This window comes from Sabethes cyaneus, chromosome 2 (assembly GCF_943734655.1).
Source record: "Sabethes cyaneus chromosome 2, idSabCyanKW18_F2, whole genome shotgun sequence".
Taxonomy (NCBI): domain Eukaryota; kingdom Metazoa; phylum Arthropoda; class Insecta; order Diptera; family Culicidae; genus Sabethes; species Sabethes cyaneus.
The window spans coordinates 97,236,108-97,255,632 of NC_071354.1; positions in this window are offsets into that span (position 1 = coordinate 97,236,108).

Here is a 19,525-nt window from a genome sequence, read left to right on the forward strand (position 1 = left end):
TAGCACTGCGTTCTTTAGGAAAAATGCGATTTGATAATGTACAGTATTACGTAGCGTCTGGTCCTGTTTTGTCGTAATTGCTTCTTCCCATTCTATTCAATAAAAATTACCAAAAATATCCACGTTTTTTTATGACACACAATGTAAAACTCCCTAATATTTTATTGAGCTGGCTATCATGCGCGATCAATAAAAGTGAGCTGAGACCTGTTTAAATACTTTTTTTTTCGTTGAAGAACTGTTAGGCAACCAACGAAGAAGAAATATCGATTTTCCGTACAGTAAATTTTCCCTTGAACAGCATTACAAAAAAAAACCTGAAATCACCATTTGGTATAAAAATTTTCTTATAGCCTTATAAAACACATGTTTTTCCACAATCTCACATTACTCTTTCTTCCATAATTCCAATGAAATTCGCTTTTGCCACCCTTGTTGTCAGTTTGGCTCTCAGCAATTAGTGTGAATTAAAGCTTCCACTTTAATCAAAGAGTTATTGGTGATTTAAAAGTCAAAAACAGAATAATTTTGCTGTAATTAGTTGTTTTTATCACCAGCTCATGTATATGGGTCATTCCACGCGAAGTGTCAGAGCACCGTGTAATCGACCTTCACGGATTTAAACCAAATTTCGCCAGATTGTTCGCTTTCGGCCAAAAGGCAAAAATCGAAAATTTGGTGCCGATCGGACATTCCCTCGATTAATGGGAGCACCTCCATTTTTAAGGAAAATACCCTTTTTTGTCAAAATTTCTTATTTTCTTTTGCTTATATCTCCGGAAGTATTAGGTTTAGACAGACACTATTTTCACATTTTTAAAGGAAATTACCCAAGGAATTCGAAAAAATATTATTTTTAAGCACCAGTACTGCCAGATATCTTTAAACTCTATTTGAAAACTAAATTTTCATTTTTCTCTCAATGAAAACAATTTAATCTTAAAAATCTCAACTTCATCGTGTTCCGCAGATTTTTTTACATAAGAATCACTCATCACCCCGAGGTATTCGTTGTCGATCCCGAGATACAGCATTTTAAAGCAAGCAATTCTCCATTTTTTATATAAAACTATAAGCAAAATAACTTTTTTTTGAAGCAGTGATTCTCTACGCAATGTAAAACTACTTTGCCATATCGGGAAAGCATTTATACATTAAATAGCAAAGTTTTTCTTAACAGTATTGCCAGCTTTTCAGTTTTTCGTTTGATTTATAGCGCTAGATGAGGAAATGTTACTTCAAAAAGGCGTAAAATATACGTTAGTTGTTTGATCATAGCGTTGTAAACTGTTTTTCATCTTGCTAATAGACGTGAGCTCTTACTTTCCTTGTTTATTATGTTTATTGTTGCTAGGAGACTAACGAGAACGATTATCCGCACAAACTGAAGCGGTTGATCAAAGCTACCTTGGAGCGAGTGATGCGCTACGTGCGTGTTTCGGGGGCACACGGAATCCTTTCGAATCTCACAAAGGGTTGCGGCAAAGAGATGGTCTGTTCCATATGTTATTTAACATCGCTATTGAAGGTGTGATCCGGTGAGCAGGCATCGAAACGAGCGGAACGACCTACGGCTAAAGTAACCAACTTCTAGTAGTTCTTAGTAGAATCAGGCCATTCGATGTTAAGTGACTTTAGCATGGGTTTATTCTCAGGCCCCTCCACATCCTTTCTACTGCATTCTGCATTTAGTAACAATGAAAGCCTCTTGCCAGGGCAAGTTGTAAGAGTGGTACTTGCTTGAGGTGCGAATGAAACCTCTTGTTCAAGGGCAAATTATAGCTTGTTCCGCTTCCTGGTTCTAGGAACGAGATTGGTAATGCATAAGTAGTAAGGAACACATACATACACACATACACACCCTCACTCTGTGCTGAACTCTGCTTTACCGACCATGAAGTCTTTAGCCGAGGCTGGTTATGAGAATGACACTTGCTCGAGGTGCGAATGAAGCCTCTTGTCCAAGGACAAATTATAACTAGTCTCCGCACTTCCTGGCTCTAGAGCTAGATTGGTTGAAAAGTAGTAGGGGAACTGTGGGTAAAACCGACACCCTAATATTTTTCACAGAAATTGCGTATTTGTACGTCAATTATTGTCCAACAAACATTCCAGAATCTTAGTTTAACTCTAAATCCTTCATTCCACGAGGTCTGTTTGGTACTTATTGCGAATGTTTTTGATATATAATGAAAAAGATAACTATGTATCTTCAAGCATAACAAACAGCGGTGCGGGTAAACTCGACACCCTGTCAGGGTAAAACCGACACCTCATAAATATCAAGTGAAATCTTTTCTTAAAACAAATTATGGTTCTCAGGGAAGGTGCTTATAGTACGCCTAACGACATCGAGGAAGAAACAACCCCCTCTCCTCCTTTCCCCTTGATTTTTTATTTATCCTTGAATTTGTCTTTCTTAATTCAACGGTCAAAAACAATTTTGACATTTTCAATTGTTTTTCGGCCCAGACTCTAAGTTTTATACCAAAACATAAAAATAAACGCATTAAACTTAAAACACATACTATCTAGAAGCACAAAGCCTTTGTCGGCTTTATCCTGACTAAAAGTGTCGATTTTACCCCGAATTGACTCAAAATTTCAGAACAATGGTTTAGAGCAGCAATAAACGCAAAAATCGCCAGTATTTTTACAAAGTAGACTAAAGAATAATCGCTGATAAATCAAAGATGCAAAAAGTATCGAGTTTTACAAATTTTTCCTACTAAAAGACTTAAATCCCACTTGCGAAATTTTACAAGGACTGTTTTTTCACTGCTTACCGATCTTGTTTTGCTGTTTGTTTTGACAGCTACGGCGGTGTTAAAATGACTCAAAACGTAAGAAATAACAAGTGTAAACAGAATGCATTTGCAAAAAACAGCTTATTACCTACAAAATCGAGGGGTGTCGGTTTTACCCACAGTGTCGGCTATACCCGGATTACGGGGAAAACGGGGTGAAAACACGCCGACACTTTAAGCACGGATAATGAGCAGTTCACTCACTCTATAGCGATACTGCAATAACAACGAAGTGCGGAAGAACACTTGGATAAGATCACAATAGATCAAAATGCTGGTCGTAGTGATAATAGACACCAAAAAAAAAAAACAACTTCTAGTGTTCGCAGATGGCCTTTACATCATTACTAGAAACTCTGGGATAGTGTAGGCAATCTCCGAGAAACTAAAAACGGTGGCTAAAGGATTGGGCTACAATTCATTGCGTCAAAAGCCCAATTTATGGTAGGATGAGGATCCAGAGAAAACAACGTTCGCTTCCCACGGATAGTGATAATTGACGGTGATGAACTGGATGAGTTTATGTATTTGGGATCACAACAACACGAGTAAGGAGATTCTACAAAGCATTCAAATCACAACCCCGCAGTCACGAATGACCCAAGCTATTGAAGTGACTATAATCAAACAAGTAAAACGAAGCATTTAAACTGAAAGTCGGGCCTACTTTTTCCCTCTGCAAGACGTTTCAATCAAGAAGCATACGCCGCCGCACAAAGCCAACGATGTACAAACCGCTAATCAGACCGGTAGTCCTCTACAGACTTGAGACTGTAACTATGTTTGCGGAAGACATACGTGCATTTGCCGTATTTGGACGCAAGGTTGCGGACAATTTTTGATGGAGTACAAACGGAAAGCGGAGAGTGGCGGAGGCGTATGAATCACGAGCTACAGGCACTGCTTGGAGAAATTCCCCTGGTTCACCTGGTGAAACTTGGGAGACTACGGTGGGCCAGCCACGTCGTCTCGCCTGGTAAAGTAAGTAAGTAAGATTATTTAACAAATACGGTAGGGATTTATCTAAATGACTCACAGATTACAACTTTTTGTAGTTATCATTTCTATATCGATTCATATCGGTCAAAAATCACATTTACTTCCTCACAAGAATCATAAACTGTTCAAATGAAATTTTAGAAGAAAAAAGCTAAGTGAATACCGTCATCCGGGGTGAGATTGTGCCACGGGGGTGAGATTGTGCCAAAAACCAAAAATGTTTATTTGTGAAAATTTATTATATTATTAGAAACTGGTGACCTAAATTCAAAATCATCATGAACATAGCTTATTTATTCATAACTTAGAATGGAACACAGATAATATTAGCAAACTATTTAGCCTAAACAGGGTTTCAAAGTTCGCGATCAAAAATACTCGGAAATAACGCTTGTAAAAAATGTCCCGCATAAACCAACCCAAACAAGAAATCGCATCAACTTGCTATTTCGATGGTATATGAACTAGCCATTTACAATGTATTGAAAGGTTATTATGCATTGGATAAGTTTTGATTACGAAAATAATATTTTTCGAAACTTTGTACTTTTCGAGCTTCACGGGGGTGAGATTGTACCAAGCCATAATGATTGATCCAATTTGTGGATTTCACATACACATCAAAAATACGTCAGTATACACCAGTACACTCACATTCTTTACTATTGCGCACAATATTTTGACAGATTAGATTGGATCATCTATTTTGGAGCAAACAACATGATAGGTCTGCTAAATAATTTAAACTAATTTTTACTTTTTCTCTGGAAATTTCAGATGCTTTGAATAAACACTCTAATATAAGACGAATATATTATACCGTGTATAAACTGACAGTTTTAAGGAGGGGGAGGGGGGTAAGATGGACCACATGTCTGCGGCCGCGGGTTCTCGAACGAATTAATGGTTACTTTTGTTAAATGATCAAATAGGTATGCTCCCTTAGGATACACGCCCTCCATATATCTCCCCCTTGTTAACCCTAGAAACGCTACTGGTTATATAAAGGCTGTCCATTGACTATGAACTCATTTTTAGTTATTTCAGACCTCCCCGGGTTATTTTCGTTCGCACTTTATGTATGATGCGTTGTTTTTGGCCGACCCCCTGCCACTAATAGTCCACTTAGTTCATGGACGGCCCCATATGAACTACTTTATACTGATATTTATGTGAATTGTTTATAAACATGCTAATGTTCACCGTTTAGGTATTTACCTTAACTTTATGTTTTTGGCACAATGTCACCCCCTAGAAGGGGTGAGATTGTGCCAAAGTTCATGTACTTCCAGTAAAATTAGGTTTCATTGTAACTAAACCATCTCTACGGTAGTTGTTAATTGAACTTTGAAATCAACTTAGTTCCTAAATTGTGTGTATACTGAGCTAAAGAACAAAAACATATGCTTTTCTGGCACAATCTCACACCGGATGACGGTGCTAAAGATTTAGGGGGATATAGTAATAAATTTAAAGGAATTTTTGTACACCTCATCATGAACCGTTGCTGCAGTTTTTTAAAGGACATGCTTTAATGCTTTATTTGAACAATTCCAAGCTATGGTGAATCAAATAGGAAAAAAAAATATTTTAAAGATTCCCACTTGCTATTTCAAACGATTCATCCATTCATCATCACTTTCTTGGGTGGTGCTCTAAGATTGAAACGTACCTTATATAATAGACACTAAAACATCTGTTTCGTTTTCCATTCGTCAATTCCAAAGATGATTAGTAAACATAAAATGCAAATAGACTAAAATTCGCACGTTTATCGTGATCGGTGTGCCTAGTGTTTGTCTATTATCATCTCGTGACTGCCAGCTTGCACGAGGTACTGAGCTGCAGCTAGCTTCGGGTAAACTGCAAAAATGCAACATACCGGCGGCGCGGCAGGCAGTGATCATTCATTCGTTCGCTCGTGAGATGCAGAGAATGCAACGTGGAGAAAAGTGTAAGCTCATATTGGTTTGTCGGTACACTACTGCTAGTGGTGATGTGTTTGTGGCTGCAGCAGTACCACTAGGTAATAGTAGTAGTAGCACGAGAGAACATTGACCGAGTGTCATTGAAACCTAAATTTATTGTGCAATCAATAGTCAGCATATTTTATTTCCCAGCTTCACACGGTAACAGGCTCTCGTGACTAACCGGCTTAGTCAAAGTCATCCACGTAGGTAGGAACTCCGAGTAGGGTAGCTGAGCTTCTATTGGTTCACGTGGACCACCAGTTAATGGTATTTTATTATCTATTTGAAAAAAAGTTGTGATTTTGGTTAATTGAAGCTGCATTTGAAATTATTTGACATACTGCATGTAAATTATTGTAACATGACCAATATCTGATCATGCATTTCAGTTGTTATGTTAGCATCCAGCCCGGTTTTTCTCTCTATTTTGTCTTTATTTTAGGTTTTCCATAGCTGCTTGATAAAAGTTTCGCCAATATTTTGTCCATACTTAATACTTAATTAATTCTATTTTGGTAATTGCATGCCAAAATGGAAAAAATAGTAGTTTTCGTACACTACTGACAGTTATGTTCCGCTATATGTTTCGACCCTACCTCCACAAGAGTAGTGCCAAAAGTTAAACGAACAACTTTTCCTTTGCTGTGACCTCGCCAGCGCATGTAATGTCTTTCGGTGGAATTTCTTTGACGGGTATCCTTCGCACACCCGGCCACTGCAGCAGCAGCAACAACAGCACCAGCCAATATTCCATGAATGTTTAAACTATGACGGTTTTCCTTCTTCCAAATCTCAAGTACAGTAAACCAGGGCAACAACCTCGCGAGAGTTGATGGCCATTCGGCGACGTCGACCAGTTTTGGCTACGTACCACACGGCGGCATGCAGTGAATGTTTTTAGCCGCGGCATCGGTGGTGGTAGATTGTATAACGTCGAAAAAACCCCTTTGGCAGGCAGCTGCCGTCTGGCAATGGCCATCGTGCACACCACAGTGTCTTGAACTGGCCGCCGAGCGGTTCCCTCTGGGTATATTAGCGTGCGTGGTGGCCCAAGCCGTACATTTCATTCGCGCAGCAAACCAGTAATCGTCGCCATGGTGACCGCATCTACCAAGTTCAAGCCATCCCCTGACCGTTGCGTTGATTGGGTGTCGGCCAATTTTTTGGCACGAGTTCAGGCCATAGAAATGGTATCCTATGTCCGCTCGAGCTGCGAAAAAATAACATATTTCAAACGAGATAGACACTAGCGAAATCATCGCCATCGTCATGAGTACTTGTGCCTAGTAGGTACCACCACCGGTGGAGAGACCGTTTGTACTCAGGAACGCATAATCCACAAAATGGTGTCCTATGTGTAGGTAACTGAGCTACGTTGCATAATTGCATCATAACAGAGTGACATGACATCAGACAGTAATAATGAGCGGTGCTGGGTGCTGTTTGAATGGCTGACGCTCGTTGGTGATGTTTTTGATTTGCTCATAACTAGAAGAAAACCAATCGAGTAAATGATGAATCCCTAAATTGATGCGTAACAAACAGTTTCAGTTAGGCTAACCCGGTAGGACTTGATATAATGTATATCAAAATGGCTCATGGGAGACACTCGTGTTTTCAATACATAAATAATATTTATCTGTATGATTTCAAAAACCATACTAATAACTTAAAATATATCTGGAGAAACTTCAGTTTCATTTACAGGGTGAGTAGTAATAACTGTCAGTGTTTTTTGGACGTTTTCAATAAAAAAAAACTACAAGGTATACAGCCCTAAGGGTTGTACGAAAGGGTGATGTAGCACTAAATCAGATCATTAGTTCAAAGACTAATGTAAATTGCATTTCTGGCATATGTATGTTTGTAAGAATCTGTGAATGCCATTGTTTAAGTGAATGTTTAAAAGAGAAGAGCGAAATATTCAGATTCAATTCTTCTTTGAATGCAATGGTGGCTTTGAAACGCCTACAACCTTTGAGACATAGAGATTTCTTTTACAAATCACTGTAATGAATGACCAGCCCACAGATTATTGTATTAAATATGATTATGCGTAGCTCGACATGTTTCAATAATCTTACTTTAACTCGCTTGTGTCCTTTAAAAGGGCCATTGGATACAAATAACATTATAGCCAAAGCACGTTCATCGCACATATGACGTTCTTCTTTTTTGACATGAGTGTCAACAGGCACGTAAGTTAGCGGCGTCGATTCACTGTATTTTGCTCCGAGTAGGTTTTACTAGTTTACTTTCACAGCTTACAGCTTACCACTTGTTACACAGCAGAAAATATGGCACATATGCAAAAAATTCTGTTTTTTTGAATGAGAGTCCTTATCCTCTTACCACAGGGGTGAGGGATTTCAAACCATCATAAAATAAATACATGCCTCCAAAAACCCTCACATGCCAAATTTGGTTTCATTTGCTTGATCATTTGCTAGTTATGAGGAAATTTGTATTTCGTTTATATGGGAGCCCCCCCCCCTCTTAGAACGGGAAGGGGTCTCGGCACACCATAGAAAAAATTCTTACCTCCAAAATCCCCCACATGCCCAATTTGGTTCCATTTGCTTGATTAGTTCTCGAGTTTTGAGGAAATTTGTATTTCGTTTATATGGGAGCCCCCCCCCCCCTCTTAGAACGGGAAGGGGTCTGAGCAAACCATATAAAGAATTCTTACCTCCAAAAACCCCCACATGCCAAATTTGGTTACTTTTGCTTGATTAGTTCTCGACTTTTCAGGATATTTGTGTTTCATTTATACAGGAGCCCCTCCCCTTTTACGCTCTCCATAAAATTGCTCTCTTACTCCCACCATAAAATTGCTGATAATTTTATCTGTCCAACGACATATGAATTGTTCAGTTTCGTTCAGTAGTTATTACCATTTGAAATCTTTCATTCAAACGTTACACTTCTATTTTGGTTTTCACAAAGGGCTACCCAGTCCCAGTATAGTAAACAAAGACGTAGTCCTACGTCAAAATTGAATGTAAATGGGTTAGAAATTGACTAAATGTTATAATTCAAAGATTGCAACCTTTTCATTTTCACAAAATCCGCCAAGAGCTATCCGTGCGGTACAACTAAGTTTTTGGCGATATGCGGTAAGACGTAGTCCTACGGGAATAAAAATATTGTTCGAAACATTCTATAACCGCAAACTTTTTTCATGAACATATTTAGGGCACTATTTTTTCGTCATTTCGTATGCGGAAACTGACTGATATTGCATATTTTCGGAAGTAAAATATTTTGTGTTGCCAAAAACGGATACTTTTATTGCCAAAATCGAACTACCGTGACCGCTCCTAATTCTGCGCAGCTCCTAACTCTGCGCATTTTTCTTTATATTAGAATTTTTTAACATTGTGCATATTTATGATCAATGCATTATTTTTTTATAAATATCTGTTGAATATTACGCCATAATTCACAAACGGGCCATAATATTTGACAGCGAAATAATTTAACGTGAAACTCAAAGTATTTTATATGACAGAAAACATCGTCGTTAGTACTAGAAAACTAACAAATTTATGGTCGAAATTCTTTGCAATAATTAGTTTTAGTTATGTTTTACTCTAAAAGAGTGGTTGCATGCATTGCTTCCCTTAGAAAAATACGATGAAGAAATGCGCAGATTTAGGCACAGATTTTTTATTCATGTTCCAAATTCTGCGCAGTAATATATCCTACGAAGAAATCGCGAAAGAATACGCAACCTTACCTAAATGGATGAGGTATAGAGGCATGAAAATTCAAGTGGAATCTTTAACTTGCATTGATTGGAATCCTGTGCTGTGCCTCGGGGTCCAAACCTACGAGCGCCAATTCATGAAACCGTGTCTTCCGATTGTTTTAAATGTCCAGCCTCAGGGAGCTGTCAGTGGGGAAGTGGTTTCTAAATGAAAACACAATTTTTAGTATTAGTCTAAAGTGTAATGTTCAGTATGCAGAAACCCTGAATCAATTCGCCCTTTATGTTATCGAGTACAAAATATTTAAAATGAGGCAATCAAAATGATAACAATATTCCTGTGCCACCTGGACAGCACCGGATGACTGGATCATGGATTTAATTATGGTAATGGCTAATGCCAGATTTTTGGTATGCTTTCAACGTATAAAGACATAAACAGCATGGCAGGAGTATTTATTGTTACGTTTTGGGTGCGCAGAATTAGGAGCAAACATGCGCAGAATTAGGAAAATGGGCAGAAAAGTGCGCAGAATTAGGCACCGTGGATAAGTTTACAAAACGAAAACTATACTCAATTGATGGTCGACTTTAAATTCCCATATTTTTTACTAGGTATTATAGACCGTAACACTACACGTTGCTGCTATGCACGTTGTTATTTTAAATCTAGAATACTTAGAATAGCAGAAGAATCATAAAAATGTCTTAACTGCGCAGAATATGGGACGTTCACGGTATACCAAATTCGAAATCCTACTGTATATGAGATTATTCCCTTATATTCCATCATTAATTTTTTGGAACATCTATTCATCATAAACAGTTTTATCCATTATGACAATTTTATTACCAACTAGCTGACCCGACAAACTTCCTATTGCCACAAATCAAACTGTGTTGTACATAAATCGTGAATCTCGGATGACCTTCGTCACAATCTCGAGTTTTGCAAGTTTCTGGGGAGTTCATGGGTGTTTTAATATACAAATTTTCCTCACAGTAAAGTAGAAAACAACTCCTCCCATTGCTTAGCCTGATAAAATAAAGCGGATAGCATTTAAATATTCGCCATCATTACAAACCATTTCGCCGAATACCATTTTGCGGAACACCAATTCTCGGTTGACAATAACGCGGAATATAGAGTTTCGCAGAATACCATTTCGCGAAAAATCTTTTCGTACCATTTCACGGAAAATCTTTTCGTAGAAAGTACAATGTCGCAGGGGTGACTCAACTGAAGGAAAGTAATAGAGGTCAGTAGATCTAGGAAAATAAATAAACCTAGATATAGGTGATCTCTACGGGGGGCTGTCTCCCCGCAGTGGCCGGCGAATCCGACGGCAGGTCGCCGGCAACATTCGCGGCCTGTGGCCGTCTCGCGCTGAATTATCTAATGTTACTATTGATAGTTTTTGGAGGTCTTGTTATTGATTAATGTTTTATGAAAAAGTCTAAAATTTCTCGAGTTCGATTAGTTTTTGAGTTACGCAAAAACTTTTGTTTTATTTGTATGAGAGTCCTTATCCCTCTACCACAGGAATGAGGGGTCTCAAACCATCATTAAAAAAATTCCTGCCTCTAAAACCCCCCACATGCCAAATTTGGTTCCATTTGCTTGATTAGTTCTCGAGTTATGAGGAAATTTGTTTTTCATTTGTATGGGGGCCCCCTCCTAAAAAGGGAAAGGGATCCTAATTCATCATAGAAAAAATTCATGCCTTCAAAAACACCCACATGCCAAATATGGTTCCATTTGATCAATTGATTCTCGAGTTATGAGGAAATTTGTATTTCATTTGTATAGGAAGGAGCCTCCCCTCCTGAAGTGGGGAGAGGTTTCAATTCACCATAGAAAACATTCTTGTCTCCAAAAACACCCACGTCAAATTTGGTTCCATTTGCTTGAATAGTTCTCGAGTTATGAGGAAATTTGTATTTCATGTGTATGGAAGCCCCCCCTCTTAAAAGGGAGAGGGGTCATTTTTCCCCTCCTAAAAAGGGGAGGGGTCTCAATTCACCATAGAAAAAAAATTGCCTACAAAAACACCCTCATGCTAAATTTGGTTCAATTTGCTTGATTAGTTCTCGAGTTATAAGGAAATTTGTATTTCATTTGTATGGGAGCCCTCCCTCCTAAAAAGGTAAGGGGTCTCAATTTATCATAGAAAAAATTCATGCCTCCAAAAACACCCACATGCTTCGTATGGTTCCATTCGATTAATTAGTTTTCGAGTTATGAGGAAATTTGTATTTCATTTGTATAGGAGCCCCCCCTCCTAAAGTGGGGAGGGGTCTCAATTCACCATAGAAAAAATTCTTGTCTCCAAAAACACCCACATGTAAAATTTGGTTCTATTTGCTTGATTAATTCACGAGTCATGCAGAAATTTGTGTTTCATTTGTATGGGAGCCCCCCCTCTTAGTGGGAGGAGGGGTCTCTAACCATCATAAGAACCTTCTCTGGCCCCAAAACCCCCTATATGCAAATTTGCACGCCGATCGATTCAATAGTTTTCGATTCTATAAGGAACATTCGGGCAGACAGACAGAAATCCATTTTTATAGGTATAGATTTGTATGGCAGCCCCCCCTCTTAGTGGGGGGAGAGGACTTTGCCATCGAGAGAACCTTCCGTAGCCCCAAAACCCCTTACATGCAAATTTTCATGCCGATCGGTTCAGTAGTTTTCGATTCTAAAAGGAACATAGGGACAGACAGACAGACAGAAATCCTTTGTTATAGGTATAGATAACCAATTTATTATTATTCATGTCAGATTTATTCCCCTGGAAAGGAAATTTCTCCGCAGTTTTCGAAAAAAATGTGCGTAATTAACTAATTTAGTTAGTCAAGCTAGTCAGAATTAAGTCAGCAGCTATTAATACCAGCTTCGACGTTAATTATCGCCTTTTCGACATTTGATTTTGAAGAAACTGCATAGTTGAGGCCCATATTTAACGTTGTTTTGTTGTTGAGGGAATTCTACAGAAGATTTACTGGCTGCAGTCATTCAACAGACGTACCTTTTCAACGTCTACTCATCACACGCCACCGCCCGGCAGCAGTTCAGATGTAGTAGGATAACAGTTCAGAAGGTAGATCTTGCAGTCAAACGGAGACTAAAAGTTCAATACATCAATGATAAGGCAAGTTTCAGCAATAAGGTAATAGTCTTTGCAACTGAATGTCGCAAGCCGTGTATACAGTTTAAAAACTATGGAAATAGAACTTAGAAAGAACATGCTATGCAATTTGGAAGAGTCAGTTGAAAGTGGAGTTAATAAAAAATAAATATAAATTGTAAAAAACACGCTATATAGTTTAGATAACGAGGTTAGATGCTAGTCAATGCAACTTTGTTGAAATAGAACTTTAAAGATCATGTTATACCATTTGGAGTCACTAAGAGATGCATCAGAAACCCTCATAGACTGGATTACCGGTCTATGGTCATGAATCCCGTGAAAATATTGACAACATCGGTAACGATCGTCACATTCGGTATGTACACTTTGATGTCTCGTCAGGAAAATGGTGTACCGTGCCAATAATTCGTTCGTAATTATTTACGAAGAATTGAATCAATGGCATCAAATCAATGGCAGTGACACAATAAATCAATTCGAAATGTTTGAAAATCACTATAGACACATTTCACGCACTTGTAAACCAAGGGATCAAAATTTCAAACTCTATTTGAACCCATATTATACTGGATATGAAACAGTATCTATTGAACTGTAAATAAATCATAGTTTTTATTAAAATTAACATACAGAACATTTAATAATCTGTTTTAGTTTATCGTGCATTCAAGTATACAGTTTTGTTCTGTTTGGTATTTAGATGAAGTCTTCAGAACAAACTAGGGCTCAAAAATTATTATTAGAGTAGAAATATGCAATTGAATCGAAAAACGACATTTCTGCGATGGTGTCGCGTTACGAAATGTAACTTGTTATATCTACCTAAATAACAATCCAAATCAAAAAGTAAAACTTTCTGATATTCCTCGAGACAAACTGGCTGTTCAATGGTTCCAGAATGTTTCCAGAGTGATGGTATGGGGAGGTTTCTTCAAAAATTTAAAAGTTCCACTACTGTTCATTGAACTTGGTATTAAAATCAACACTAAATATTACATCGATAATGTTTTGAAGAACCATTTGCTTCCCATCGTCAAAAACACTACAAAGATGCACCAACATTTATGTCCAACAAGATTCTGCATCGTCTTGCCAGGCGAAAGCTACTCAGGCTTGGTGTGAAGACAGTTTCCCGGAGTTTCTTTCGGAAAGAGTGGCCTGATTTAAATCCTCTCGACTTCTCAGCATGGGGTTACCGTTACATGCAAGGCAAACTATGGAGCACCAAAGGATTGACTGTGGCTACTATCAAGAAACTTTTGGAGAAAATTTGGAATGAAATACCTCAGGATGCCGGGCGACTTGCAATTAAAGCAAAGGGAGAAAGATTTGAATTGGGCCAATTTAAGATAAATGTTGTAGATATATTTTATAAGAAATACATCCAAAATTAAAATTAATGCAAGCGCCTTATTTTTGAGACCATTTACTTCACTGACAGTTGTTAAAGGGTGTTCCACATCGAATTGCATCACGGAAAATACGCTGTAGAAAATTACCCAATAGGTATTTTTTCTTGAAAATTTGAGTAGAAGTAATTTAGGGTGTAATGTTTACACTGTATATTTATTGCTGTCAGTTTTTCGAAAATTGGAAAAAATGACGTCCCCCGAATAGCAACGTCGCGAATTGATTTTGCGCAAGCACCTGGAAAATCCTCAACTATCTTATCGGGACATCGAAAAAAATAACTCGGAATCGTGCACTCAACTATGAGTCGGCAGCTTCCAGTACAAGTTTGATGTTCCGCCCAGCACAAGTTTGATGTTCCGGAGGAAATAAGGGAGCAGAAACATTCAAAGTTTGCTAAGAAACACATCATTTGGCAAGCGATCTGCTCATGTGGCCAACGGAGTGCGCCGTTCGTGACTATCGGGACTGTAAATGGGCAGATCTACCTCAAGGAGTGTCTACAGAAGTGTCTGCTCCCGCTGTTGAAGCAACACGAGGGCCCTGCGAACTTCTGGTGGGATCTAGCTTCGTGCCACTATTCAAATGATGTCCTAGAGTGGTACAAAGCCAACGGGGTCACTTTCGAACTCCAGGACATAAACCCCCGACGCACCGGAACTAAGGTCCATCGAAAAATACTGAACTATTATGAAGCAGGCATCCCAAGGAGGTCAAATCAATTCGAAATCGTAATTAAAGCTTGATAAAGTGGGCCCAAGTTGATTTTCTATCGTATATAATGATAATAACTGACATACATACGATTTTCAGCACAAAATCGTATAGCATTACTAAGCGAGTCGCGCTTAATCGGATATTATCGTATATAAATACATATATAGTCGTAACGCTTATAATTATTTCTAATCACGTATATCGCCTCCAAAATAGTACGGATATGCCAATTTTGCGCATCAAATACGATTTATTAGCATGTATAACTGTACGTAATGCTGATTTTTAACTTTTAAATACATATGAAAATGCTAGCTGGCTTATCCTGAATGCTGTTCAACATCGCTCTTGACGGTGTGACCTGACGAGCATTCACCAAAAGTAGGGTAAATTAACCATTAGTGGACCAGTTAGTACTTGAGTAGTTTTCTTCCAAGAATTATTTTAAACTGGCAACGCTAAACACGCAACCGATGGTAGTTACAATACGAGTAACTTTCGTTTAAGCCTAAAAAATATCAATTTATGTTGCAAATCTCTATATTATACACATTTTTTAAAACAGGTTGGAATGTCCGTTTAGTGGACTTTGTGGTTTACAATAGGATAGCGACCGGGTCCATTATAGGAATTCTAGTGTATTTTGCATGAAGAGGATCCGCCAATGGCGATGTTTCGCGTTGTTAACCATAAAATGGACCCTAACTTGTTGAAAATGTCGATTTTAAGACATTAATCGTTAAATTCAGCTAAAATTTCATAAAAAGAACCGTGTAGTATGTCCGGTACTTTCTGTTTCATGTCTTATATCCTCGAAAATTAGAAGCACAAGCTAATAAACGCCAAAACTGTACCCGAGGTCCACTATAGGTAAAGGGTCCACTATAGGTTAACTTACCCTACTCAATTCCTAGGCTTCGCAGATGACTTTGGACTTTGCGACGGAAAAGGTAATTTACGCCAGACTGAAAGAGGAGTCTAGGAACAAAAAATTGGGCTAAATGTGGAGGAAGGTTGCTGGAATCTCACACGTCCTGGTAAGTCCCATGCCAGACGTAGAAATCACCTCTTAACACGTGCAATACGAAAGTTACATGCGAAGTAGAGTAGAGTTCAAACAATTTAACGTAGGGTTCATGTGGGTATTTTCGACGCCGACACAGATTTTTATACCAATTGGTTGGATAACATTTATTAACTATCTGGGTGCATTTTGGTCTTAATAAAACGCTGTCAAATTTGAGTTACAGTCGCGAGAAATGATGAGGTTGCTGCGACTGTCTTAGGCCCATTTTTTATTGTGGTGTCTGTGTGGTTTGAATTTCCGGCAGACCGAACGCGTCTGTATGGTACAAACCATAACGGTTATAAAGCAATCCCCCGAATAATTTGTTAGATGTGCAATTAACAATAAAGTTGCTTGTTGGTATATTGTTGGGGCTTATCAAAGGCCTACCAAAAACTGCTATATCTATTTGTAGAAACCTGATAAATTACGATGAGCAAACAGCACCACCCAAACCTATTCGGTGGATTACTGTACTTCAACAGCAGACCAAAAAGGAGTCAGATGGTTTCAGTGTCGATGTTTTTCAAGTGTTGCCTACAAACCGGCTCATTGAAATTGAAGCACCTCATTTTTTTGGGCTGAAATTAACAAGATGTTGACAATTGCAAGTGAATGAAAATTGATTTATATTTTCATATAAGAGGGGAATTTTTGTGTTCCTTCTTGATAAAAAGAAGAAGAATTAACAGATGTACAGCAATATAACAGATGTAATTTCTAGAATAAGTAAACATGAACATAATTGTGTGTGTTTTCAAACCATCATCGAGAGCAGATACACGTAAGCGGTAGCTTCTACTTTTTCGGTCAAATTCCAGCAGCACTAGACAAATCGCGATGGTAATGTCCCTTTCTCCCTTTCTCATCGCAGACAACAATTCGATTTAAAACTGTAGCAAATTTTGACACGAAGGCAATGCAAGCCACCAAACGATTTGAGTTTTGCTTCTCAGGTAAAACTGGATTTTACAGGAAGGTAAAAGCGTAAAATGAAAATCTGAACGTTTAGAACTTTTTGCTCTATAAGGCTGAACATGCTATACATTCCATGTCAGGAGCGGCTTACAGCAGCATCTGACTTGCAGCGGGCGGCTGAATTAACCAACGGTTGTGGTCAACCAATTAGGAAATGGTTGTGGTTTATATATTTTTAGGAATTAGTCCATTTTTCAGGAGCACGAGATCGCTGAGTCTCAATGAAGATGATAGGATGATTTTCAAGCAGATAGAACTCCGATATCCGGTATCAAGACACTGCAGGAGGACGGTCGCAAACGTGAGAAGCTCTGGAATATACGTAACGAGTAACGGCAGGGCTCAATTTTATCTGAGCGCTGAAGCCTTCAAAAAGGTTGGAACGAACTTTGTCGTTTTGGGCAGAACGGGAGTGTGTGTCTGTTAAGGATGATAGGCTGGTTTTTCAATTACAGCGTCGCAAACGTGTATTGCCCGTACGGAGGTAGAGTAGACGACGAAAGGAAAGTGTTATACGCGCAGCTGGAAACAACGCAAGACAGCTGTCATCCATGGGACATCAAAATCGTTATATGATCGCGATAGAGGAAGCGATTTCGAGACGTCGTTATGTCAAGAATTCGTAGGACATTATAAGCCGAGATTTGTAGGGGCCTACGGTGCAACTCCCAAGGAAAAATCTAAAGCCGCTTGGTTTTATTATATACTAGCTGACCCGACAAACTTCGTATTGCCACAAATTAACCTGTGTTGTACATAAATCATGAATCTCGGATGATCTTTGTCACTATCTCGAGTTTTGCAAGCCCCCCAGTGGGCGGCGCTTCCGACGGCGGGTCACCGGCAACACTCGCGACCGGCTCGTCCTGAATGATCTAGTGTTACTATAGATAGTTTTTGTGGTCTTGTTATTGATTAATGTTTTATGGAAGAGTCTCGAATTTCTCGAGTTGGATTAGTTTTTGAGTTTCGCAAAAATTTCTGTTTTATTTGTATGAGAGTCCATATCTCCCTACCACAGGGGTGAGAGGTCGGTCTCTAACTATCATAAAATAAATTCAAGACTGAAAAATCTCCTACATGCTAAATTTGGTTCCATTTGCTTGATTAGTACTCAAATTATAAGGAAATTGGTATTTCATTTGTACAGGAGCCCCCCCTCTTAAAGTGAGGAGGGGTCCTAATTCAACATAGAAAATTTTCTTGCCCTCGAAAACTTTCACATGCCAAATTTGGTTCCATTTGCTTGATTAGTTCTCGAGTTATGAGGAAATTTGTATGGAAACCCCCCCTCTTAAAGGGGAGAGGAGTTATAATTCCCCTTATAAAGAGGGGAGGGGTCTCAAATTACCCTAGAATAAATTCTTGTCACCGAAAACACCCACATGCCAAATTTGGTTCTAATCAAGCAATAGTTCTCGAGTTATGCAGAAATTTGTGTTTCATTTGTATGGGAGCCCCCCCTCTTAGTGGGGGGAGGGGTCTCTAACCATCACTAAAACCTTTCCTGGCCCCAAAAACCTCTACATGCAAATTTTCACGCCGATTGGTTCAGTAGTTTTTGATTCTATAAGGAACACAGGACAGACAGACAGACAGACAGACAGACAGACAGAAATCCTTCTTTATAGGTATAGATTTGTATTTCATTGGTGTAGAAGCCCCCTCTGTTAAAGTGTGGAAGGGTCCTAATTCACCATAGAAAATGTTTTTGCCTCCAAAAACCTCCACATGCCAAAGTTTGTTCCATTTGCTTGATTAGTTCTCGAGTTATGAGGAAATTTATATTTAGCTTATATAGGAGCTTCCCCCTCCTAAAGTGGGGAGGTGTCCCAATTCATCATAAAAAATATTCTTGTCTTCGAAAACCTTCACATGCCAAATTTGGTTCCATTTGCTTGATTAGTTCTCGAGTTATGAGGAAATTTGTATTTCGCTTGTATAGGAGCCCCCCCTCCTAAAGTAGGGAGGGGTCCCAATTCGTCATAGAAAAAATTTTGGTCTCCAAAAACACACACATGCCAAATTTGGTTCTCTTTGCTTGATTAGTTCTCGAGTTATGAGGAAATTTGTATTTCGTTTGTATAGGAGCCCCCCCTCCTAAAGTGGGGAGGGGTCCCAATTCGTCATAGAAAAAATTTTGGTCTCCAAAAACACACACATGCCAAATTTGGTTCCATTTGCTTGATTAGTTCTCGAGTTATGAGGAAATTTGTATTTCATTTGTACAGGAGCCCCCCCTCTTAAAGTGGGGAGGGGCCTAATTCATCATAGAAAATATTCTTGCCTTCGAAAACCTTTACATGCCAAATTTGGTTCCATTTGCTTGATTAGTTCTCGAGTTATGAGGAAATTTGTATTTCGCTTGTATATGAGCCCCCCCTCCTAAAGTAGGGAGGGGTCCCAATTCATCATAGAAAATATTCTTGCCTTCGAAAACCTTCACATGCCAAATTTGGTTCCATTTGCTTGATTAGTTCTCGAGTTATGAGGAAATTTGTATTTCGCTTGTATAGGAGCCCCCCCTCCTAAAGTGGGGAGGGGTCCCAATTCATCATAGAAAAAATTTTGGTCTCCAAAAACACACACATGCCAAATTTGGTTCCATTTGCTTGATTAGTTCTCGAGTTATGAGGAAATTTGTATGGAAGCCCCCCCTCTTAAAGGGGAGAGGAGTTATAATTCCCCTTATAAAGAGGGGAGGGGTCTCAAATTAC